General features: G+C 47.8%; 1 long non-coding RNA gene and 1 pseudogene across 1 annotated transcript in view; one reads left to right on the plus strand and one right to left on the minus strand.

The window, feature by feature from the left end:
* Positions 1-11,040, minus strand: part of LOC125107219 (cationic amino acid transporter 3-like) — a 143,647-nt pseudogene extending 132,607 nt beyond the window's left edge.
* LOC125107224 (uncharacterized) overlaps positions 1-26,483 on the plus strand; it is a 167,333-nt gene that overhangs the window by 130,397 nt on the left and 10,453 nt on the right. The window lies entirely within an intron of this gene.

Raw genomic sequence — 26,483 nt, forward strand, 5'->3', positions numbered from 1 at the left:
CTACCCTTTCATCCTGCAATTGTACTACTGGGTATTTACTCAAAAGATACAAAAATACTGATTCAAAGGGGAACCTGTACCTTGATGTTTATAGCAGCATTAGTAACGATAACCAAATTATGGAAAGAGCCCAAATTTCCATCAACTGATTAATAATAAAGAAGATGGAGACATATATATCTGTGTGTGTATATATGCATATCTATATATTTATTATTCTGTCATTGCCAGATCTCTCCATATCATTCGTATATCATAATCACATCCTTGATTCAAATGATGAATCACATCATTCATTCATGATCATCATTCACATATATATTCACCAATGGATGAGTGAATAAAGAAGATGGAGGTTTATGTGTGTGTGTGTGTGTGTGTGTTTATATACACACAATGGAACATTACTCCAAAACCAAAAAGCATGAAATCTTGCCATTTTCAATGATGTGGAGGTAACTACAGCTTACTATTCTAGGTGAAATAAGTCAGTCACAGAAAGAAAGAGACCATATGATTTCACTCATATGTGGGATTTACAAACAATACAGATGTACATAGGGGAAGGGAAGGAAAAATAAAGTAAGACAAAAACAGAGAGAGAAGCAAACCATAAGAGAGACTTAATTACAGAGAACAAACTGAGGGTTGCTGGAGAAAGTGGGTGAGGGTGGGCTAAATGGATGATGGGTTTAAGGAGGGGACTTGATGAGCACTGGGTGTTAGATGTAAGGGATGAATTACTAAATTCTACACCTGAATCCAATTTTACCATATGTCTTAATTGACTAGAATCTAAATAAAAACTTGGAATTAAAAAAATACCACTCTATAAAACACTTTTCCACAGAAAGTTGCCTTTCTATAAAACAACTGACCTGTGCGGTTCAAAACTGTCAATGTCAGGAATGGCAAGCTGAGGAATTATTGCAGAGTAAAGGAGAATGAAGAGACATGACAATGAGATGCAATGCAATCTCCTGGATTGCTCCTGATCAGGGAGAAACATCTTACTATAAAAATTGAGAAATTAGTAAAATTTGCATATGGACCATATTTCACACACACACACACACACACACACACACACACACACACACACTGGAGAAAGCAAGCAAATGTGCCAAAATATTAACAGCTGCTCAATCCCATTGAAAGATAAAGGAGTGTTGATGTTATTCTTCTTGCAACTTTCTATAGGCTTGATATTTGTAAAACTTAAAAAGACAGGAGGAAAACAACAATGTCCCAGTAGTAAATGTTATGGTTTCTCCTTTCTTAAATGTTCTTTATAAACAAGTTTGCCATCACTTCTGGTTGGAACCAACTCCCACCCAGAATGATCTAGCCCCAAATCAGGAATATTAGATCAGAGGAGTACGTGGGAAGATAGGACTTCCTTGGCTCTCTTGGTTCCCTTTGTCAGCAAGCAAAAATTCCTGGAAAGAAACTACAACCGCGGTTCATGTTAGTATAGTTACAGTATTTCTATCCTTAGGGTGCTTGGGTGGCTCAGTCAGTTAACTGTCCACCTTTGGCTCAGGTCACCATTTCAGGTTTCTGGGACCCAGCCCTGGGTCAGGCTCCCTGCTCAGTGGGGAGACTGTTTCTTCCTCTCCCCCTGCCCCTGATCATGTTCTTGCTCTCTCTCTCTTGTTCTTTCTCTCTTAAATAAAATCTTTTATCTATCAAAATCCTAGAGGAGAACACAGGCAGTAACCTCTTCAACATCGGCCACAGCAACTTCTTTCAAGAAATCTCTCCAAAGGCAAAGGAAACAAAAGCGAAATGAGCTTTTGGGACTTCATCAAGATCAAACAAAGGAAAACAGTCAGCAGAACAAAGAGACAACCCACGCAAATGGATATTTGCAAAGAACACTACAGACAAAGGCTGATATCCAAGATCTATAAAGAACTCCTCAAACTCAACACTCAAAAAACAGATAATTATGTCAAAAAATGGGCAGAAAAAATAAACAGACATTTCTCCAAAGAAGATAAACAAATGGCTAAGAGACACATGAAAAAATGTTCGTCATCATTAGCCATCAGGGAGATTCAGATCAAAACCACATTAAGATATCACCTTACACCAGTTAGAATGGCCAAAATTAACAAGTCAAGAAACAGCAAGTGTTGGAGAGGATGTGGAGGAAGGGGAACCCTCTTACACTGTTGGTGGGAATGCAAGTTGCAAGTTGGTGCAGCCACTTTGGAAAACTGTGGAGATTCCTTAAGAAATTAAAAATAGAGCTACCCTATGACCTTGCAATTGCACTAGTGGATATTTACCCTAAAGATCTAGATGTAGTGAAAGAAGGGCCATCTGTACCCCAATGTTCATAGTAGCAATGGCCACAATCACCAAACTGTGGAAAGAGCCAAGTTGCCCTTCAACAGATGAATGGATAAAGAAGATATGGTCCATATATATAATGGAATATTATGCCTCCATCAGAAAGGATGAATACCCAACCTTTGTATCAATGTGGACGGGACTGGAGGAGATTATAGTGAGTGAAATAAGTCAAGCAGAGAGAGTCAATTATCATATGGTTTTACTTACCTGTGGAGCATAAGGAATAATACAGAGGACATTGGGAGAAGGAGAGAAGAAGGAGGTTGGAGGAAATTGAAGGGGGAGATGAACCATACGATACTCTCAATTGAGGCAGAAAAAGCATTTGACAAAGTACAACATTCTTTCTTAATTACAACTCTTCATGGTGTAAGGATAGAAGGACATACCTCAATATCATAAAAGCCATCTATGAAAAGCCCACAGTGAAAATCATTCCCAATGGAGAAAACTTGAGAGCTTTTCCCCCAAGGTCAGGAGCATGGTAGGGATGTCCACTGTCAACACTGCTGTTCAACATAGTATTGGAATTCCTAGCCTCAGCAATCAGATAACAAAAAGAAATAAAAGTCATCCTAATTGACAAAGAAGAAGTCGAACTCTGAATCTGAGCAGATGACATAATACTCTATGTGTAAAACCCAAAAAAACTCCACTGCAAAATTGCTAAAACTCATACAGGAATTCAGTAAACTGGGAGGATATAAAATCAATGCACAGAAATCAGTAGCATTCCTATACACAAACAATGAGACAGGAAAAAGAGAATTAAGGAGTCAATCTCATTTACAATCACACCCCAAACATTAAGATACCCAGGAGTAAAGCTAACTGAAGAAGCAAAGGATCTGTACTCAGAAAACTCTAGAACACGTATGAAAGAAACTGAGGAAGACACACAAAAAATGGAAAAACATTATGCACTCATGAATTGGAAGAACATATGTTAAAATGTCTATGTTACCTAGGGCAATCTACATATTCAGGGCAAACCTTATCAAAATACCATCAACTTTTCATGAAACTGAGACAAATAATCCTAAAATTTATATGGAACCAAAAAAAGACCCCAAATAGCATAAGGAATGTTGAAAAAGAAAACCAAAACTGATGACATCACAATCTTGGACTTCAAGCTCAGTTACAAAGCTATAATCATCAAGACAGTACGGTACCACTACAAAAACAGACATTTAGATCAATCATAGAAAATGGAGAACCCAGAAATGAACGCTTGACTCTATGGCCAACTAATCTTTGACAAAGCAGGAAAGAATATCCAGTGGAAAAAAGACAGTCTCTTCAACAAATGGTGCTGGAAAATTGGACAACCCACATGCAGAAGAATGAAACTGGACCATTTCCATAGGCCATACACAAAAAAATAGACTCAAAAATAGATGAAAGTCCTAAATGTGAGATAGGAATCCATCAAATTCCTCTAGGAGAACACAGGCAGCAAACTTTGTGCCCTTGGCTACTGCAACTTCTTACTAGACATTTCTCCAAAGGCAAGGGAAACAGAAGCAAAAATGAACTACTGGGACCTCATCAGATAAAAACTTTTGTACAGCAAAGGAAACAGTTAACAAAACCAAGACAACTGACAGAATGGGAGATGACATTTGCAAATGACATAGCAGGTAAAGGGCTAGTATTCAAAATCTATAAAGAACTTATCAAACTCAATACCCAAAGGACAAATAATCCAACCAAGAAATGGTCAGAAGACATGAACAGACATTTCCCCAAAGAAGACATACAAATGGGCAACAGACACATGAAAAAATGCTCAACATCACTCATCATCAGAGAAATACAAATCAAAACCACAATGAGATACCACCTCATGCCAGTCAGAATAGCTAAAATTAACAAGTCAGGAACCAAAAGATGTTGATGAGGATGTGGAGAAAGGGGAACCCTCCTACACTGTTGGTGGGAATGCAAGCTGGTGCAGCCACTCTGGAAAACAGTATGGACATTCGTCAAAAACTTGAAAATAGAGCTAGCCTATGACCCAGCAATTGCCCTACTAGGTATTTACCCCAAATATACAAATGTGGTGATCCAAAGGAACATCTGTACCCCATGTTCATAGCAGCAATGTCCACAATAGCCAAACAATGGAAAGAATCTAGATATCCATCAACAGATGAGTGGATAAAGAAGATGTGGTATATATATGTGTATGTATACACACACACACACACACACACACACACATACAGCAGGCATCAAAAAATGAAATCTTGCCATTTGCAATGACATGGATGGAACTAGAGGGTATTATACTAAGCGAAATAAATCAATCAGAGAAAGCCAATTATCATATGGTCTCACCCATATATGGAATTTAAAAGCAAAGAAGAGGATCATATGGGAAGAAAGAAAAAAATGAAACAAGAAAAATCCAGAGAGGGACACAAACCATATGAGACTCCTAATTGTAGAAAACAAACTGAGGGTTGCTGGAGGGGAGGGGGATCAAGTGATGGGGAAATTGGGTGATGGACATTAAGGAGAACATGTAATGTAATGACCACTGGGTGTTATATAAGACTGATGAATCACAGGCCTGTATCTCTGAAACCAGTATTACATTATACATGAATTAATTGAAATTAAATAAAAAATATTTATTGATCACTCATAGAAATAATCATAAGGACAAATGGACATCAGGCATCATTATACCTCTTTGTCTATTTTTGTTAAGGACTTCATTCCAAGAAATAACATAAAAGTTTTGAATAAATCCAAGGAATTCCAATTGAAATCATTGGTTTCAGATATTTGGAGATCATCAACCTAGTCCTCAATTCAATTCAGCTCACATGGAGTCACATAGACACTTAGGACCTTGTCCATACTTCCTCTCCCTAGTAGGTTCCTACAGTTTGCAAATACTGCATATCCAGGGCCAGCCACCTGCTATACTACTTGGTCCACCCTCCTGGTCCATAAAATTAGTAACTCTAACAACAACATGCTCTCACCCCTAGGTCAGATTCGCCCAGTAGCGATCAGAGAGTGCTCCCCTACCTTGAAATACAATAAAGCCCTATCACATTTTTCCTTACTATGACAGTACCCCACACAACTGGAGTGGGAGTATTCTCTACTGACCTTCAGGAAAATGACACTTTCTTCAAGTCTCAAAAAGACACACACAGACACACACTCAAACAAAGCCACTCCCAAACAGGCAGTTTCCATCTCTCTATCAAATCCAAACATCTAAGATCATATTTCTAAGTCTTTCTTTTCACTTTCTCACCACTTTTTCTGTGGCTTCTGCTTGAACAGGACAAATCTTTCCCCACACATGCACATCTTGCTGGCATAAACATCAGCCCTCACACAGATTGTCCCTCTCTCCCTAAAAACACTCTTTCCAAACCCTGTTCAACATGACACTACTTCCAGAAATGGCTTGGTCACACCTACAGATAGGATTGGATCTCTCCAGTATGTTCCACTTGCCCCCGCTCTCCCCTCACTAATGTCCAGTGGCAGAACTCAGGGCTAGAACTCTGCACTGGGAGAAATCCCAGTTAGAGAGGAGGGTAGGAGGTAGTAGTAGGAGTAGTAGAGTAGAGTAGAGTAGAGTAGAGTAGAGTAGGTAGAGGAGTAGTAGGTGGTAAGTGGAGCCAAGGAGCAGAGTTTCTACCTGATGATGCTTCCAGTTTGCCTTTCCTTCCCCAGCTGAAGCCTGGGGTACACAGACTTAACTGGCCACAGCCAAGGAAGTACCTCCTGGGGCTTTACAGGCCAGTTTGGCAAAGTCAGAGTCTGACACAAGAACTGAAATCCAAGACTCTTTCACCACAACAAAGTGATAGTACAAGGGAAGTAACCCAAGGCAGCCTAGTCAAAGTGCCCTGTGACATGCTCTTGATGTGTGACAACTGAACAGACAACGCAGAGTTTTATTCCTTCCACTGCTTTACTTTATTTGCAAAATAAACTACCTAATGCTTTGACATTGGGTGACATGACTTTGTTCTCCACTGTAATAACTACAAGTAAGCCTCGTCTGCAGAAGGGAGAGTGGGACAATAGTGAAAGGATTGAATGGGTGTAGAATAGTATTCCACTTGTTTCAGGAGGATAGGGAAGTTTCCTTGTAGTGTTAACACCCAGATAAAAGGTGTTTCTGTATTTGCTACCATTTGCCTGTACTGTCTGTAATAACTACACTGTCTAAACAGAGAAATTGGATGGTCTATCAAGTAGAAACCACACAAGTTTCTAAGTGACAAAGACTGGGTTCAAACTGTTAAAATTCAGATTTCAACTAAATATAAATGAATACAAAGGAAAATTCAGGAACTATGGAGATTCTTTGTGCAAAAGAACTCAAGCAAAAGCACCATTTCTCTTTCACAATTTATTAACACCACGAGCATTACCACCAAATCATCACACACTCAGTTACACACAGTGCAGGACGGTGGTGGCATATACAGAATTCTCTCTGAGAACTTACAATTTAGTGAACTTACAATTCATTTCGTGAATACCTCTCCACCTGTCCAAATAAGTAAAAGATACATAAACTGTGAAACAGGAAGGATATTCTTAAGAAAGGAACAGTCAAGGCAAGGGCATGTCAAGGTCCCACATGGCTTACTAGCTGATGTAAGGTAAGAGTACTAAGGATCACATTTTCCAGTGTTGGCAAGACTAGTAAAAATCTGTGCACTGTGGGTCAGCCTGATAAGTCTGCATGGAAGAGGCAGGAATTACCCCCATCAAGACATTATGTATAACTCTTTCCTCAGAAATCATCAGTTCAAGCAGTGTCTTCAGGTTGGCCAAGATCCAATAAATACAGCCTCTTTAAGACTTTCTTGCATGCCCCCCACCAAAAACACTAAACAAAGTCCACCACACCTCAAGCCAGCAAATCAAGTTTGCCAACTAGATGGATCCAGTTAAATATTTGCTACAGATACTAATACAGATCAAGATTCTAATATATAATATTAATGATAGTGGTAGTAATAATAATTCTCAGTCCGGGTCTGTGCAGAAAAGGAGGAGAGAAACCATTGCAGTAATAATAAATGCCTAACTTATGTCTTAGGGAAAGAGAAGTAAAGGTCAGATAACTTTCCAGAAAGGTTGAAAAAAAAGCTGAAGTAACGAAATTCAGCTCATGCTAAAGAAAATAAATATCCCAACATTTCTCCCAGGAATCTTCTAAAAGCAACCTCACCAAATGGATCACTTACCAGGCATCCTCCCACCTAGGACTTTACTTTGCACTGTATTCTGTTTGCATGTTACCTGGAAGAATCCTTTGTCTTCTTTTTTTTTTTTTTAAGATTTTATTTATTTACTTGACAGATAGAGATCACAAGTAGGCAGAGAGGCAGGCAGAGAGAGAGGGGAGAAAGCAGGCTCCCCGCGGAGCAGAGAGCCTGATGTGGGGCTTGATCCCAGGACCCTGGGATCATGACCTGAGCCGAAGGCAGAGGCTTTAACCCACTGAGCCACCCAGGTGCCCCTTTTGTCTCCCTTTTTAAAGTAAAAACTCCTTAGACTAGAACCTGTTTCATGTTCTCTCCATGAGGCTAGAAACCCAAATTCTGCAAGTAATACTTACTAGGTGCAACCAAGACTTGAACTTTAATTCATGGTAGCCCCCAAACTGTCTCCCCATCAGACCAAAAGGAAACACAGCCACTTCTTCCAACTCACCTACCTACCTTACCACCCCTACAACTACACCTCTCAAATCCCATCCCAGGCTGGCAGAAGCCAGAAGCCAAGTCACTAAAAACCCATCTTGATGGAGACCAACATGCTCCACACTAACCATATGTAGACCAAATCCATCCACACCAATGTAGACCAAAATCAATGTAGATATAGACCCAAACATTTTACTTCCTCCCCTACAAAATCAGATGACGGCCCTGCTGGCAGCATCAGTAGGCTAGTATCACTGCACCATTATTTGAGTCAGCAGTCAGACACCCAGAGGTTCTCTAGAGGCTGTATAGACTTCATACTCTCCAGTATAATTCTGAGATGGTTGTGAATAGGTACCCTTTCTTAATCCCTCTGGGATAACGTTAGAAAAGACATAGTGAAATGCAATGTTCCTCATTCATGATTTGACACATTTATAGGATTAGTTTCAATCAGAATCTAGTTCTGGAAATTCTTCACGTTTCCTTCACACCAAAACAAGAAATCAACTTGAAATAAAAAAAGCCTGAGCTTCTGCTTCTAGAGGTCTTCAGAAACTATATGGGCTACCAGGAAGAACCAGAATGAGATTTTCCAAACAGGAAACAGAAAGATCTGGGAAAGCCAGGAAGGGTGTTCAATTAAGGGATTAGAAAGTGATGGATACACAGATGTCAACAGTGATAATCATTTTCTTTTCTAGTTCCCCCTATGATTCTCTACTCCATTTTCTCAATCCTGAATCCTGCCAACACAGAGCACCTAATAAAAGTCCTCAGGAGAAAGCAGTAGAATGTAATTCATCTGCCCAACCATCTCATTTTCCAAACTATAGCTATAATGTAGGGGAGCACTGATCCACAGTCATTTTTTCCAGGAAGCCTTACTAAACAGCTTTGTTTTCCCCCCAAATTCTTCCTTTCCTTGTAAGCACAGAATCCAGAAATCCACCCAGTGTTCCCACCTGTCACCATACTCTGTGTCTGCTATTAGACTAGGAGTTGTGAGTAGTCAGAGCCCATGGCTCCTCCTTCCATGAACCTCCTCCAAATACACCCTCTCAGTAATACACTGAACACAAGGCAACTTAGGAAAGGCCAACTATCTCTCTGGATATCTTCCTTCATATCTTTAAGTGTGTCCTTCTATCATCCTGTGAGAGTACTCAGCTATATTTATCTCTCCATCCTGTCTCACCAGGCTTGGCTTGGTTCCGAAACAGCCCTTGGTGGCTGCTCCACACCAGCATCTCCCTTGGAAACTTAATTGTTTTGTTTTGTTTTGTTTTGTTGCAAGAAAGATACCAAATGATCTTAGTCATATGAAAGTTGTATTCACCTCAAAGTCCTGCGCTCTTCTCCAAATATAGATCCATACAACTTCTCCATCAAGACCCACCTACCTCACCCCAGCTCAGGCAACACAATATACAATTAAGAGCCTCTGACACTACTTTTTAAGGGATGTTATGCATCCCTCTTCCTGGTTCTTTCCCATCCCCACCCTGTTTTGTGATTTCTGCGATAATCAAAAAAAAAAAAGGGGGGGGGGACAATGATAAACCAAACGAGTAGCACTCAAAATCATATTTTTCAATATGGAATATACTTGGTGAAGAAATTGGCCTTTCCACATGTTTTGCTTCAACTAAAGTTAAGATGAATCTGCCTTCTGGAAGCACATAACACATATCAATTTATAATGGAGAGAAGCAGCCCAAGAACTACTAGAGGGCGAGAGAAGGATAACCTAGAAATCAACATTGGCCACATGTAATAAAAAACACAGGTGTTCTGCGTGGATGTTCAGTGTTGTCTGGGCTTCTGGGGTTGGGGTGCTGCCCACAGTGTACATGGCAGTCTGGAGACGAGGAAGGTGGAGAACCATTTAAGGTCCAAGAGCCTTTGAAATAAAAAGGATTGAAAATATGTTTGTGATAACAGCAAACCACCTCTTGGTGACTCAGAGTTTTAATGAGCACAAGGCAGCCACACCCCATGGGACCTTTTCTCCTACAATCGGAACTGGTCTATAATCAATCCCCACCATAACTTTTTAAAATTAGGTAAGAAACGCAGGGGATATTCTCAACTGGTATAAAAATAGATATTTAGCTCCTTGAGTCTGGAGGAAGAAAACCCTCAAATCCTCTCTGCTGATGAGGGACCACCTTATCACACTCGACCTGGTATTCTGCAAAGTGCATACCAATGTCCTCCCTAAGAAGATAAGACACAGAGACTTTCAGAATCTCCAGTGAGAAACGAGGTAAAACATGAAGGAGGCAGCAAAGACCAATGAAAAAATTCTTCAGTCATTCCATGAACATGTCTAAGCATACTATGTGCTGGGCCCTGTGGGAAAACAAAGATGAAGAAAGGAAGCTCTGCACTGGGTGAGTAAGGGAAGGCCACGCAAAAGGGCAGGGGAAAGAGGTGGGAAGGAAGCTGGAGGAGAAGCACCAAGAAATAACCTCCCCTAACTCATATTTTGCTCATCAGAGCTGAGAACCTTTCTGGGATGGAAGAGAATGTGTAGGCTTCCAAATCCTTCTGACCCAAACAAACCTACCTATCATTCCCAAATTCTCATGGTACTGGTCTAACAACCCCCAACCAAACTCTAGCTCTGGTGCCATAAATAACCTCTGCTCAACCCCACAGGGCTTCTATAGCCAGTGACATTCCTAGTCCAGCCATCTTCCTCCCTGGAGGAAGTTTTCCTCCAACTTTTCTCAGTTTTCCTTCCAACTCAATAAACAGGAGAAATCACTTACCCATGGGCTTTCTCTGTCTTCAGGAGAAACAGGAAGAAAATGCAAACCAAACGCAGGGACAGGGAAGGAGCTTGGCCAAGAAGAGTCAGGACTTGGAGGAGAGCTCAAAGGGTGCGTTCAGGGAGTTGAGGCCCTGGGGAGGAAAGGTCCTCTTGGGGGAGAGGCCTCAGGAGTGTGAGCACTAACAAGGCTGGGCCTCAGGGAGTTGGGGCCAAAGTGCAGAAGGGGGCTGGGAAGGATGTGAAAGTAGGAAGGAGGTGGTTTAGCTGGAATCCTGGAGCAAGGATAAAGGTCGGCAATGGAAGACCAGTGGGGCCCTGCATGGATGAGGTGGTGGACTAAGGCTTAAATGGGGCTTTGTTGGGGACTTCTTTGGGAGCTAGCTGTGAATTTAAAAGTAAAAAAACTTTCCAAGGTCCTGGGTGTGGAGGACGTCTAGCTGGCAAGTGGCGAGTGTGGAGATCCTGGTGGAGCCCGGCTTGTGGTGACTTGGAGGCCAGTCCCAAATCCAGCAAAAGAGCCCATTCAGCAGCCTGTAATCAAGCACAGAAGCACCTCCCCCCACCCAGCTGCCTCTCCCAGCATCTCCTACAGCTTCGTCTATCACCACCATCCATTTCCTCAGCCACATTTCCAATCACACCAGGAATAAAACTAAAAGGGACCTGTCTTAAGCTTCACCACAAAGGATTTCCCGAGACAGTCACTCAGCATTCACAGCTTATTCTGACTGAATGAGCATCGAACCTTGTGCTGGAGGAAGTAAAGACGTGGTCCCTGCCTACAGAGCTTCCTGCTCTAGACAAATATAATGAAGGGATCCCAAGACCCTGAAACAGTGACCAAAGGAAGGTGCTTCCTCCTTCACAGAATGTTAATCTTCAAACAGAAGCAAGACTTCTCAGAGGTGGAGAAGACGGGTCTCTAAGCATAGAGACCCAGGCTGAATCACAAGTGATGGGCCCACAGTCCATGGGTCACAAGAAAAAGGGGCAGAACTGTCTCTACTTGACACTGCTGACATGCCTCTAAACCCTCAATTATGTGCCTCAAAGACTTGGGGTGGAGGTGGAGGGAGGGGAGAGGAGGGCAATAGCTGGTTCCTAAAGGGACAGAGTCTATACTAACTATACTAAAACAGAGCATTGAACTTGGAGCAGAAAGAAGCACTTCAGATCTCAGGAAGAATCTCCAACTGAGGAAAACCTACCAATCACACTGACCCTGTCCTAACACATCTGCAGGAGACAAGGACCAAGGGCACCTCCTGTGTTCCAGGTGTTATGGGTTAGGGGATGAGTGGCCCAGTCAAGACTACAGAGCCAGAATTCCTAGAGGCAAAGGAGACAGGCAGGACTGGAAGGATGGCTGTCATGACAGAACAGCAGGGGAGGGGCATCTGGGTGTTTGATCTATGTCTGTTCCAACAGTCCTGGACTGTGTCCCTTGCCTCAGCTGGGATTTCCCCAGATGTGCACCTGCTTGAGGGCAAGAAGGGCAGGTGCAGGCGAAGGTCTGTCTACCCATACATCTGGTCCCCAGATCAATCCCTTCTCCTTTCTCCCAGTGGTATTCACTGCCTGCTGGGTAGAGGGTGGGAGAGTGGGGGAATCCCAGGGCCCCCAGTCACCAGGTAATAAAAAGAACTGGCCCAGCTCTTCTTTCCATACCTCCCACTGGCCAGCTGCTGTGGGCTGACAGCCTGGAGGCCCTAGGGCCTTGCATTAGACATGGCCCAGCCCAGCGGTTCAGGAGTGGTGCCCTGAGCCTTGGCACTACAGGCCACGTGTCTCCAGGCCCCGCTGAGCCCTGGGGACCCCACATTGGCAGAGGCCCTGATCCCTCTGTTCCCTTGTAGTCTACTGCCCACCCTAAGGCCCCATGGAGAGGGCAGCTCCTGAACTCCTTCTAGCCCCCTCAGGAGCATGCCAGATCCCCTGCAAGCTGGAGCTCAGCTCCAGACCCCCTTCTTGGCCTCCCAGGCTTATTCCCAGAGTCCTTTCCAGGTAGTGCCAGCACCCTCAACCACACCCCAGCACCAAGGCCAAATCCTCAAGGTGCACTTGCTCCTTGTTCTCCCTGCTGCTCAGGAGTCCGTGGCCATCTCTGCTTCCCTTGCTGCTGTGCCCCTGGCTCAGCTGGCCCTACAGTGGACAAAAAACTCTGAAGCTCCCACTGCCTCCCCCACTGGTATTAACGGCCCCTATACAGGCCTAGTCTATCTCTGCTACCACCATCAAGGCAACCACCACTGCAGCCTTCGCAGGCACAACCTCGAAGGTCGCCACCACTGGGGTCTCATCCTTTTGGGAGAAGAAGACAAAGAGCAAGGGGCTCTACACATGTGCCCTGTGCACCAAGGGGTTCCAGAACAGCTACAAGCTCTGGGGGCAGAAGCCATCCACCGGGGAACCAAGGATGGCCAGGTCCCCCGGTTGCTATGGAGATGCCCACTGTGGTGCACCGGAGCCTCCTCAGTGTCCCCAGCTGAGCAGAGCCACCAGGGGAGGGGCAGATGGGGTTGTGGGGAGTGGAGAGGCCACAGATGGCAGGTGACAGGTGACAGTGACCATCTCAGGAGGGAGCACCTGGGGGAGCACACCTGTGAGAGGGGCAGCAAGCCTTCCTCGGTGTCTTCCATCTGAAAATACAGGAGCTGTGACGCTGGACTAGGAGCCCTGCCTGTTCCCGGTGTGCCCATGGCGCCGCAAACACCAGGACCCTATGAGCTACCACAAGTGCACGCAGGACAGGAGGTGGTGCACAAGCCACACAGCCACTCCCAGGGTGGCCAGAGCTTCCTCTCAGCAGTCACACTCCACAGTGCCCTCCACAGATGGCCCTTCACATGTGACATGTGTGACAGCTTTTGCTACGAAGGACCTACTGCAGCACACACTGTACCACACGGGGAGAAGGTACAGTCACGTGTGTGGCAAGACGCCAAGAGCGGCTTCCGTTTGCGACCACATGCAGGTGCTCTGCCAGGACGTCACCCTGTCTGTGAGCTCTGCAGCAAACGTACCCTTAAGCTCTATCCTAGGACAGCTGTGGTGAAAGGGGCCCGGCAGACCTAACCCCACACACCTGTCACCTCAGTTGTGCTGAAGCCCCTGGACAGTGGGCAGGGGTATAGAAGACAGGAGCGGCCACTGCCCTTGCCCCTCTCCTCTGTACCCTCTTCCCTGCCTTCCAGGCCTGTGAGCCTTCTCCATGATGCTCCTTGCTTCCCTCTTTCCACAGCCCTCCCCTCTACTGTCTGTTACCTCCTGGGGAGTTACTGCTTTTGTTTCCTACCAGGGGGAGAGACAGGAGAAGGGAAGGGAATCATAGATTCTGTCCCAAATGGGGAAGGGGTAAGATGGGATAAGGGGAGAAGCAGGGAAGACAAGGGTACAACCTGCAGAAGGTGGGGATGTTTGGGTTCAGGCTTTAGACAAAATAAGGAACCACTAGAGCTAGAGGCAGGATAAGAGACAGAATTTTAGGGTAAACGGGGAATCTAGTCACTATAGGACCTTCTTGGAAGAGGACAGCCTAGACCTTCTGTGACCCCCATCCCTAGTCCCCCACACTCTATCCCTGACCTTTTCTTTTCATCCAATTCATAGGAGACAAGCTGTGTCCCTGGCCATGTCATCTTGTTCCCACGTCCCCTGCATGTTCCCACCCTTTATCCCTCCTATTGCATGGACCTATTATAATAAATCTAAATTTTTTTAAAAAAGAAGGAAAATACTGGGCCAGGCTTGGGGGAATGCAAAGGATGCAGATTTGGGGCCAGAAGTCTCCCCTGGAGGAGGGGGACAGAATGGGGGAACTGGCAGGTGGAGCCCACCCAGGTGATGTCACAGGAAGTGTCTGCACCTTGAGGTTGGGGGAAGAAGAGAGAGTGGAGGGGGCAGCATTGTGAGCCAGAGATACGGGGAGAAGCTGAGAGACACAGAGATAAGAGAAGCAGGGAGAGAGCTGGAAGGGAGGGCAGAGAGGGACCAAGGGTGGGGGAGGGAGACAGCACAGGACATAGATAGGGGGAGATGTGGAGGAGACACTGACAGGCTACAGGGTGAGACTCAGACAGATGTGATGGGAAGAGAGACCCCCAGACACTGAGGGAGGGGTTTAGGGAGGGGACAGTCAGAAGGGTGAGCTGAGAACAGACCCAGTCCTGGGACATCTCAGGCCACAGAATATCTGTGGATAGGGAGGGTGGAGAGGCAACCTTGCAGAGAAGTCCTGTAGAGAAGACCTGGGCGCAAACCCCCCAGGTTCATCCCACTCCTGTGCACACTTAGAAGTGTGATAATGTTCAGAATGTCCAGGGCTTCCATGTAATAACACCCAGGAGCTCGTAATTACATTTCTTCTCCAAGATGAACCTTTTAGCCTCCTCCTTCCCCGTGGACACACATCTTTTATGAAACACAGTGAACCACATCCTGGACGTTTGAAACTGCCTCCATAGAGATGGGCTCAATTACAGCAGAGGAAATTTAGAATCTGCTTTGGAAAAGAGTTCCCTTGAAGGCAGGGTAGATCAATGCCAGGACCTGAGACACACACACACACACACACATGCTCACATGGGCATGCACGACTCCAAACACCTGTGCACACACACATCACTGCCTAACACATCTCAGGGCTCCCTCCAATGTCCTCATTTCCAATTCCAGCAAATTCAGAACCCCCAGTCTGGCCGTGAGCATCTGCCTCCCTCCTCTCCCCTTCATCCTGGTGCCCCAGTCCAGCTGTTGTTTCCCGCACAGCTCAGCTGTCTCCTGCCTTGTGTAGGGTTGGCTTGTCCTGCTTCAGAAGCAACAGAGATAGCTTCTCCTCCATCCCTGCCCTGTTGGGTTTCCCTTTCTACACCCCTCCTGACTCCCCTCCTCCAGGCAACCTTCCCTGATGAACTCACTGGCTCTGATTCTGAATTCACCCTAGTCCTATGCACCTGTGACTATGTGCTGGCTAAGTGGCTGAGTTTCACCGGGTTACTCTGCATATGAGCGGTCATGGAGGGGACTTTGAGCTCCCCAAGGGCAGGACCTCTTTACCCAATATTTCAGGAAAATGCTAGGTCTCCCTCCGCCCCTAGTACTAGGCTGGGGATGTTCCTGGGAACTTTGCTACCTGGTTGTATCAAACACAGAAAAATGACACCGGGGCTGCTGCAGCCACCTGGAATGTCCCCTTCTGTAACAGGCTGCAAGTGTCACTTTCACAATGACCTTCAGAGCCATGTGGAATGAGGCACATCCTCCACTGTGTCCTCCCATATCCACCTCGTTTTCCCCTGGAAATACTGCTTCCCAGCAGGGTGCTCAGCACCTTTCAGCTTCGGAGAACACTGGGTCCCACCTAAAGGACACCCATGTGGCCCTGGTGAGGAGGCTCAGAGCAGCCCTGCAGGCTGGGAAGGGATCCCCACAGGGGAAGCCAGCATGAGCCAGCCTCCTGCAGGGGACACTGTCAGCACCACTGGGAAGAAGGTGGCAGGCAGGGAGACAAGCTCACTGTACTGAACCCAGGAGAGAGGGACAAGGTCACCCTGAGAAGCATGCATGACCAGCTCCCCACCTCACCCCAGGGTTGTGTCAGCATAGCCCAGCCCTCTGGGGAGACAGGAGCCCTGCTTGCCTCCCCCCTGCCCCTTATCTGCTTCTCCACAGCCCTGCCTTTCCCTACCCTCTTCTCCCTACTGCAGTGAGAGGCACCCTCCCTTAGCCCCTTCTCTCCTGAACCCCTGCCTCCAGCAGTATCCTTCTCTACCTCTGTCCCTCTCTGTCCTCTGTTCTTTTCTCTGCTCCCTTCCTCACGGTCAGCTTCTCTCCCTCTGATCTCAGTCTGGGCTCTGCCATTTCTTTCCCAGCTCAGTCTGTCTCTAACCTGCATCTGGTTTCTGTTACCCCACACACACCGCCCCCTACTGCTCAGAGCAGGGGCTGCAGAGGGAGGGGATGTGGGGTCCCTTCAGCACCAGAGGACTCTGGATTTGTGACTAGAGCTCTGAACTGGAGGGTTACACACACGCGCACGCGCGCGCCTCTGTGCACACTTCTCTGGCAGTCTACTCATCCTGGCCCCGTGTCCACAGATCTGTCTTGGGCTCTGGGTCATGGCTTTCCCAATCTCTGAGCCTGTGTCTAGTCTGTGTCTCTGAGTCCCTGTCTCTGCTACCATTAACCTTGCATATCTCTCTGCATCTGTCTTGGATCTTCTGCTCTGTTCTTTGGAGGCTCCTCTCTTTCCTGTCCCTTGTCTCTGGTTCTGACTCCTGGTCTCTCCATTACACTGCCCACTGTCTGTCCCTTTTGACTATGGGTGTTTTGGACTCTCCAGGGTGCTCCGACTGGCTCTGCCTTCTTGGTCCCAGTCTGTAGGACCTGGATGCAATACATGTCCTTTCTGTCCCAGCCACTGTGTCAATCTTCCTCCTCCACTTCTTCCCAAAGCTGCCTCCTTTATCAGAGCAGGGACTGGGGTGAGGGCTCAGAGGGGACACAGCAGGCAGTCCTTTGTGTGGAGGATAGATGGCTGACCATCTAGGAGACAGCACGGCTCCACTGCAGGACTTTGCTCCTCATAGAACATTCTCCAGGACTCCGGATGCAGGTCTGCTCCCTGCCTGCTATGCTGCCTGGTCAGGCCCTGAGGCTTGGCCTGCTCCAGTGCATCCACTGGGAGCCATGGGAAATTCTGGTACCCCGGACACAGTATCCCCTCAGTCAGCTATCTCTGCATCTTGGGCATTCTGAGAGCAAGAGTGAGGAACAGGGGTTAGGCTCACTGGAGGTCCTTGCTGAGGGGTGAGGAGGGTTGTGTGCACCACAGAGTGTCTGGGAGCTCAGTCTGCATCCCACGGGAGGAGTGCCCAGTATCTCCCTGCACCCCTCAGACAGACACACAGGGGGTACTCAGGCCAGGGAGGAGCTGTGACAGGTCTGCAAGCACAGGAAGGGGAACAGAAAGTATGTGCGTCCCTCCTTTACCCCTCATGGCACCTGCAACCCTTCCTGGCCCATGGAAGCTCTGCATAAAGTCACTGGCTCCTATTTCACCAGGTGCCCCCAGATAAGCCCCTAAATCAGTGAAACTCAGCCCCTTCCAATATTCCTCCCCACCCCCGCTCCCACTGACTCACCTTCAGTCCCTCAGTATCTGCCCCCAGGACAGTGTCTCCTGCCAAGCTTTCCCAGCACCTCAGTGATCATGGGACCCCAGCTCAAATCCCAGTCATCCCACCCCCTCCTCCTATCTCATTACCTGTTGTCCCTCCCTTACCCCTCCCCACTCCTTGCCCATCCAATACAGCTTTACAATACAAAGCAATACATCTTGGTCCCCTGGGGGTCTCTCTAAAGACAGGCAGTCACTAATGAGCACTGAGCACCAGAAGGGGAGGGCCAAGGGCAGCCTTGTTGGGGGACAGGACTCCAGAGCTAGAGATAAGGAGTCCTGCCAGCACCTGTCACACAGGCCATCTCCCTCCAGCATCCCTGTCTCCTCCCCCCTGGCTCCTGCCAGTCCATCCCCTGCTGAGACTGATGGACTGAACTCAAGTGTGAACTCACAAAAGCCTAGACTCACAATGCCTAGTCTGCTCCCCGCCCATTTTCTCCAGGAGTGTCATACCCCTGCCGCTTTCTTTGAAAACTCCAGATGACCCTGGGCATTAAGTTTGTAAATGGAGCCCAAGGGGAAGAGAATTTGCTCTCTCTGTTCAATCTCTTCATCTCAACCCTTTGTCTCCACCGCCCATCCCCCAAATCACAACTTAACACTTTGGGCAATAGCAAAGAGGGTGAAATGTCAGGAAGCCGTTCCCAGCCTTCAGGAGATGCTGATACCTCCAGAAACCAGAGATGGGGGAAAGATGGACTTGGGAGACCAAAGATCTCTTTTTGAGATAAATGTAATTTCCACCAGGGAGCAAGGGACAAGGCCCTGAGGACTTGAGGGGAAGCTTCTCAGCAGAGGCCTGAGAAGGGCTCGGCAGCTACAAGAGGGCAGCAGAGAACAGTGCTCCCTGCAGAGCCAGCCCTGGGCCCTGGGTGCTGAGACAGGGCTGGGCTGCCTGGGCTGGAGGGTCTGGGGCTCTTGCAAGATTCCAGGAATTTCCGAACACAGGAATCCCCTCCTGCCGCCCTTCCCACTGGCATGCCTTATTCCCTTCAGCCCCTGAAATGCCATCCCCTGCTCCAGCCCCCTTCCCTTTTCTGGTCCCCAGCACTGGGGTTGCTGGCACAGAAGGGCCACCTGGCTTTTCCTTTATAGTTGGACAGCAGGTGACATCCCCGCTCCCATAGGTGATGGCTCACTGGGGCCCAGATGAGAACTGGAGCCAGAGCTGGAACCCACGTGTTTTTGATTCCCACGCCATGGTCTTCCCATTGGTGCTGACCTCGGCTCCTCAAAGTAAACATACTTCGTAGACCCCAGGGGGATGCCAGCTCACAGCCCTGGGTTTAAACATCCATGTCAGAGCTCCCCCTTCCCCACGTGACATATGCTTACACCCAGAACTGGGCACAGAGGACTATCAGCCACGGAGCACAGACATGAGGCCACACACTCCATGCTGTGCACACTCCCACCCTTAGCACACACCCCTTCTGGTCCTCAGAGCCCTACAGCCTTGACCCTCTCCTCTGACTTCCTGAGCTTCAAGAGAAACTTCTCCTCATTCATCATCTGCTCTTTGCCCTGTGTTTCCAGACGCTTGTCCCAGCTGCAGATACAGCAGCCCTTTCCCCTTTCTCAACTGCTCCCTCCTACTACAGCCCCTTTTTCCAAGTCCCCTGGCACTGTCTGGGGTGCCAGGCGAAACAGGGAAAACTGTTGCTTTCTCAGCTCTCTTCTCTGAATCTACCCTGCTGATCACTGCCCTCCTGCCCAGGAAAGTTCTGACTATCTGTGAACCACCGGACTTTATCCCACATCCTCTCATTGTCCGTACACTCTGACCCACTTCCCATCCAGAAGAAACTCCTTCCATGCTGGGGGGTGGAGGTGCTGGATTTATACTTGGAGCAGGAAATGCCACCAGGGGATTTGAGTTAGACTCAGTGAGAACTTCCCAGCACAAGGGGTCCGACAGCCTCAGCTGCTTACATTCAGTAAGAATGCACACATGGCCTCACCAGAAGCCTCTAGAAGACAAGGACTTGTTCTGGACATGTCTGGGTAATCTCTACTAGAGACAGAAGTTTTCAGTGTGACTCTGGTCAGCCCAGACTCAGCAGGGGGCACACAGAGACTTCTGGGGACTCTCAGGCCCTCAGGTAGAATCGGTGGGGCATAGAGTTAGGAGCTGCAGCCTGGTGAGGATGGGGAGAGATCAGGCCTGAACCTTCCACTCTCTGGCCTCCCTCCTACACTGGCCCCGCCACTTTATGACTCTCCCTGGTCAGAGCAGGTCCTCTGAGCTCTTCCAGTGTAGCCCTGAGAGCAGGCCTCAGGACCCTGTCTCCACCTAGCCTCTGACCCAGCACCCTCATCCCATCACTTGTGCCTGACAGGGCAGAGAAACCCAATGCTCAGGCTCCCTGTCCCTCACACCCCAGCACTAACAGCCTTCCTCTCCTGGCCTCCCCCTCCCCCACCTCATAGCACAGCCTGGAATCTATTGGAAATGTGCACCAATCAAAGATATCTGCCACTATGGGTCTTCAGGCTCCCCTAGGACAAAACACACACACACACACACATGCCCACACACATATATATACACATACACATACCCTCAAATTACACACATATATACAGCCACACACCACAAACATTCTCATGTGTATGCAACACAAAGACACATACAAACTCCTACAGTGACAGGCATGCACACTCAGACTTACACACTCTCATACACTCATCAAATACACTTGTGCACACATACAGGCCACTCTAGTCCTTTCTTCTAAGGACCCAGAGCCCAGTCCTCTAGATCCTAGAGATCTAGAACATCCAGGGGAAAGCAGGGAAACCCACAGGAAAGCTATTTCCATTGTCCTGGCCCACACTGGAGCTCCTCTGCTCTAACCCCCCTCCTGCCACCAGGGTCTCTAGGACTGTGACCCACACTGTGGGAGTGCCACATGCAGAGATAACTCAGTCCTTCCCACACCAAACGCTTGAGAGCACCACCTGCCACCCCCACCCCACCCCACACGCAGCCCCAGGCCTGCAGCTGAGGCAGACACATAATAGATTTAACACCTTCTGCCCAGTGATGGGGGGGAGGGGGAGAGCAAGAGATCAGGAACCAAGTACTCAAGTTCAAATCCTGCCTTTGCCTTTTCATATGCTGTGTTACTTGGACCCTTGACATCACCTCTCTGAGCCTCAGTTTTATCATCTGTAAAGTAGGATTTACAAAATCTACCTAATGTGTGAGATTAAGACAGGCGTAGCTTCCATCAGCAATGTGTGCACCCACAAAAAGTCACCCGCTCCATTCCCCACCCCTGTGGTGAGCATCTCCCCAATACCCTTCCAGTCCTGCTGTCCCTGAAACAGAAACCCCGTCTCCTTGACGCTCAGACCACCAGGTGCACACACTTGGGGAAACTTGATCTAGGCCAGCTCCAGCTGACTCCCCAGCCCCAATCACCCACTCCTCTCCTGGTCCATCATGCCTCTTGCCCCTTTACAGGTCGCATTTCCCATAATAATCTTTATTTTTGTTGACCATAGCCCTGATGTTCCCAGTGGAGGGCTGTGCCTGTGCATCAGATGGACTTGAAGGGTTAATCAGCCTCCACAGGGTTGTCCCATGGAAAATGGTCTTTACTTCTCTGAATTACACCAATTTTAAAACATTCTTTATGGACACAGTGCAGGAGACAGTTATAGGACAATGCTTGCTGTGCTAAGCGGTCAAGGGAGAGATTGCATCACCCCATGAACATGAAACCATCACTCAGAGGAAACCCTGCTAGATTCTGTGCTCAGAGCTGGAAGCAGCCCAGCCCAGCCCCACCCAGATGAGCACCCCCTGCAGGTGCCTGAGGCTAAGGGGGAACAGAGATCCCACCCCTATCCCTGATGCTCAAGGGGTCTCCTCACCTCACCTCCAGAGTCAGTCCTCAGAATGAGTGGGAAGTGGTTCTGAGGTTTTACCTCACCTTCTTGGAACCCTCCAAGGACCCACAAAGACCCTTGGTTTCCCTGCCACAGCCTTACTCCCTACATCCTCCCAGGCTCTGACTGCTGGAGAACTGCTGTCTGCTTCCCCTCCTCCCAGTGGTATCCTCCCCCAGTCCTCCTTCCAGACAACTGGTCGCCCTGACCATCTCTGAGTTTCCATCTGCCATTTCCCATCCTGGAGTCTCCACCTCCCCTCTCTCCACCCTCTTCCCTCTGACCCCTCCCCTGTCCACCTTCCACTCTGTCCCCTCCCACCTGGACAACTTTTCACCCTACTCAGCCTGCCTCCCTTCCCCCTGCCCCCCGGCTCACCTCCCCAGACACCCCACCTCCCAGTGGGCTCCATCTTCCCATTACCTCCATTTCTCCACCCAGCTGTATCCTACCATTTTGCCCCATTTCAAGTCATTTTTACATCTGCTTTCACACCTCTCCCATCCTTCAGAATCTAGGGAGTAGAGCAGGGCTCAGAGCCCAGTGAAAGGAAGGACATTTGGGGTGCCTGGGTGGCTCAGTGGGTTAAGTCTCTGCCTTCGGCTCAGGTCATGATCTCAGGTTCCTGGGATCGAGTCCCGCATGGGGCTCTCTGCTCAGCAGAGAGCTTGCTTCCTCCTCTCTCTCTGCCTGCCTCTCTCCCTACTTGTGATTTCTCTCTGTGTATGTCAAATAAGTAAATAAAAACTTTAAAAAAAAAAAAGAAAGAAAGAAAGAAAGAAAAAAGGGAAGGACATTTGTTCCCTTCTCCTCCTGCTCTCTGCCTGCCTCCCCACCGCCGCCTTTCTGCAGGCAGACCAGGTCACGTGCTGAGCTGAAGAAACATTTCCCCATCAGCAGAGTGATGGACTGGTGTGCAAAGGAAGAGGGTGTCCAGAGGAAACCTTCAGTCCTACCTGGGGAAATCTCATCCACCGTGGTGAGCCCTGCCCCCTCCTGAGTGCCCTAGAGGGAGCAGGGCTTGGTCAGCCCGCAGCTCTGCTCTGCTCTGCCCCAGTTTGAAAGGGACCTTTGGCAGTCCTGGGATCTCAGGATGGCCTGATGACCTGGTCACCCCAAGCCCATTCTGTCTCAGAAGAGGACAGAGGCAAACAGTGACTGTTTCCCATCTGGTCATCCCACCATCCCGGCCTCCACTACAGCTGAAGCTAGACTCTCCCTCATTCTCAGCGCAGGTTTACAGAAGAGAAAGGACTCTGCACAGCCTGTGGGTCTTTTCTCCCCACAGAGCAGTGAAAGCTGAGAGCCCAGGAGAGGGCACATGGTTAGCAAAGACCCTGTGTGTGTGGGACAAGATCCAGTCTCCACGTGGAAGCCAAAGATTTCCCCCCTCCAGAGTTTCACCTCATTTTCTGCCTGTTTGCCCTATGCAGTATCCCTCTCTCCCCACCCCAACCCTGGCACATCTTGCTGAACCCCAGCACTACTTGGGAGAGGATCTCCCTCTATGGGTCCCTTTCATACTGTCCCTCCTTGTATCAGACCCAGAATTTCTGCTTCAGAAAACAAGCATCGCTGTCTGCTCCTGGGAAGTTCTTCCTCTCCTCCCGCTTTAATCCTTCTTGTTGCTGTAAGTAATCCTACTGTCCGGGAACATTGTGGGGCTCTCTCCCAACCTTCCCCTTCCCCCTACTTCTTCAGCTTCTCCGTGCTTTGTCCCCAATACCTAGGTGTCAGATCCCAGGCTTCAGGGGAGCCTTCTGGATTTCAGGGTCAATCCAGGGGCTGAGAAGTCTGAGTATCTGTTGGTGGGAAAGGGAGGGCAATGATTACCAGGGTGCGAATGGCCAGAGAACACTGGAGCTCTGCGCACAGAGCAGTTGTGTGATAATGGTGAGATGGCCCATTGACAAGCTGGGTTTAGGTTGGTGAGGGAGAGTAGAGGGGAGGGAATGAAGCTGGCCTGCTCTGAAATGGCTCCTCCCAATTCTCTTCCCCTTCCCTCTGGGCCACCTGGAGAGAATGTGTTCTAAGACAAGGCCTGAGCCTGAAGTCTTCCCTAGGCTGAAGGGGTGCCCTCCTCTCCATCCTCCTCCATCCAGTGCAGCTCAGGACACCAGGACACCCACCCCCCAAGAGTCCAGCCACTGTGCCCTACCCCACCAACCCGACACACCCTCTCTTCAGTCAGGGCTTCCAGATCTCAGACCCCTCACCTTACACACCAGCCTGAATGCCCCCATTCTGGCAGAATCTTAGGTGACATCTTTAAGTCTCTTGGGTTCCTAGAGTCAACATAGTGGTCTCTAAGGTTTAGCCAATATCCCTAGCTCATATGATGATTAACTAATCTTTCTTAATATACTTATAGTATGTATGACCCAAACTTGTTATCCCAAGAGAAAGCAGGCTCAGGAAAGAATTAGTGGGTGTAAAAGCACCAGGTACCAGTTTCAGATTCCTGTTACTCATTCTTAAAGCCTTTGCCCTGCTCTGTGAGAGCAAGAAACTAATGCTACCAACTTGTGCCAGGAGGGGGGGACAGGAAAGTAGTCAAAGGAAGACCCTGGTAATGAAAGAGCTAGCTGAGGCTGCTGGGATACTGGCGGACTGCCTGCTCCTCACAGCCTGGGTTGTCTTCAGCCTTGAGCTGGGATCCAGGAATGACTGTGGGCTGGAGATTTTCTCTAAAGTCACTAGGGGTATCTTTCCCAATCCCCAAAAGCCCTAAAACTCTGAGCAGCTCCTCCAAGGAGTACAGAGCCCAGAACCCACTAAGACTGAGGTGAGAGGTGAGAGGGAGTCTCTGTGACAACAACTAGTCTCTCTCTTTGTGAACTTTTGTCTTCATCTCTTCCCCAGCTCCTCATATCCTGGGGTATTATTTCAGAGGTCTCTGCCTTGATTTGTCTCCAAGTCTCTAGCAAGATCAAAGGTCTCAACTCCTGTTTTGCTTGCAGGCTGGAGAAGAGGGGGCTGGGTCCATCCTGAGGCAAGGGGAGGGTCCTGACTTCCCCTCTTCCCAAGGCAGGGGAGATGTTGGAAATTGGACCAAAGAGGAACCAATCCTAAGTTTGGGTTGACAAACACACACCCTTGTGGGAACACTTTTATTCTTCTTCTGATTTTATTGTAATTGTTCTTCGAGTTAGAAATTGAATTGACTCATAAACGTAGTAGGGTAAATATATGACAGTGACATAAAGGCTGTTCCTAGCTTCCCTATCTAAACAAAACTCCCTGTTATTCTTGATCACAAGACCCTGTTTATTTCTTTCTGGGGTTCCTCACACTCTCGAATTACTGAACATTTGTTTTCTTGCTTATTGTCTGTTACCTTCTTGGAAAAGCTCTATATTTGAATGAGAGGAAGAATGAACAATGAATAAATATGTTATATGGAATAAATCTACTGGTGGGATCAACATTTCCTAATAAGATGATCCATATCTGAAAGCATCATGTGCAGACCTATAATCACAGTGATTATCCTTCATCAGTCTTCACAATACCTCTCCTTCTGCATCTCTCTTCATGGGCTCTTTGCCTCTATTTAATACAACACATGAAAGTTATTTAGCACTTCTTTAACTCTGTATTAAGGACAGTGGAGAGAATATAAAAATATACAGGGCACAGTCTCCCCGCTCCAGAAGCTTACAGGTGAGTGAGGGATAAAGAGAAGACACAGGGTAACTACAGTTGGACACAGTACAGAGAGACAGCTATGGTGAGAGTGACACAAAGGAGTAGAAGAGATCAAAGGAGATAAATTTCTTCAGAGGCAGATAACCCAGGAAGGCATTGGCAGAGGTCACATTTATAGTGCACCTTGATGATTGTATAGGATTTCAGTAGTCAGAGATTGGGGGACAGAATTCCAAGGAAAGACACTGCTACTGGGAAGGATTTCTTGACTTCTGGCATCATTTGCTATCAAACTTCTGTTCATCATGACAGAATAAAATGCAAGGACCAGGGAAATTTAAGAGAAGGCTGCAGAATCTGGAGGCTTTGAATACAGAAGACAGGTGCCATGACCTGGGTCCCAAGTCAGGGTCCGTTTCTCCCCACTTCCCTTGCGCCTGATCTTATTGAACAGACAATGGTTCAAATGGGAGAAGGCACCCATTATACCTCTATCTGTATGTCTCTCATCTCCTCTTTCCCCCCACTGAGTTCTTTTTGTTGTTGTTGTTGTTATTGTATTTTATTTTCTCAATGTTCCAAGATTCATTGTTTATGCACCACACTCAGTGCTCCATGCAATACATGCCCTCCTTAATACCCACCACCAGGCCCTCTCAACCCCACAGCCCCTCCCCTCCAAACTCTTCAGTTCATTTCTCAGAGTCCAGTCTCTCATGGTCCTTCTCCCCCTCCGATTTCCCCCAACTGCTTCTCTACTCCTTCACCCAATGTCCTCCGTGTTATTCCTTATGTTCCACAAGTAAGTGAAACCATATGATAACTGACTCTCTCTGCTTGACTTATTGCACTTAGCATAATCTTCTCCAGTCCCGTCCATGCTGGTACAGAAGTTGGGTATTCATCCTTTCTGATG

This window comes from Lutra lutra, chromosome 8 (genome assembly GCF_902655055.1).
Source record: "Lutra lutra chromosome 8, mLutLut1.2, whole genome shotgun sequence".
NCBI lineage: Eukaryota > Metazoa > Chordata > Mammalia > Carnivora > Mustelidae > Lutra > Lutra lutra.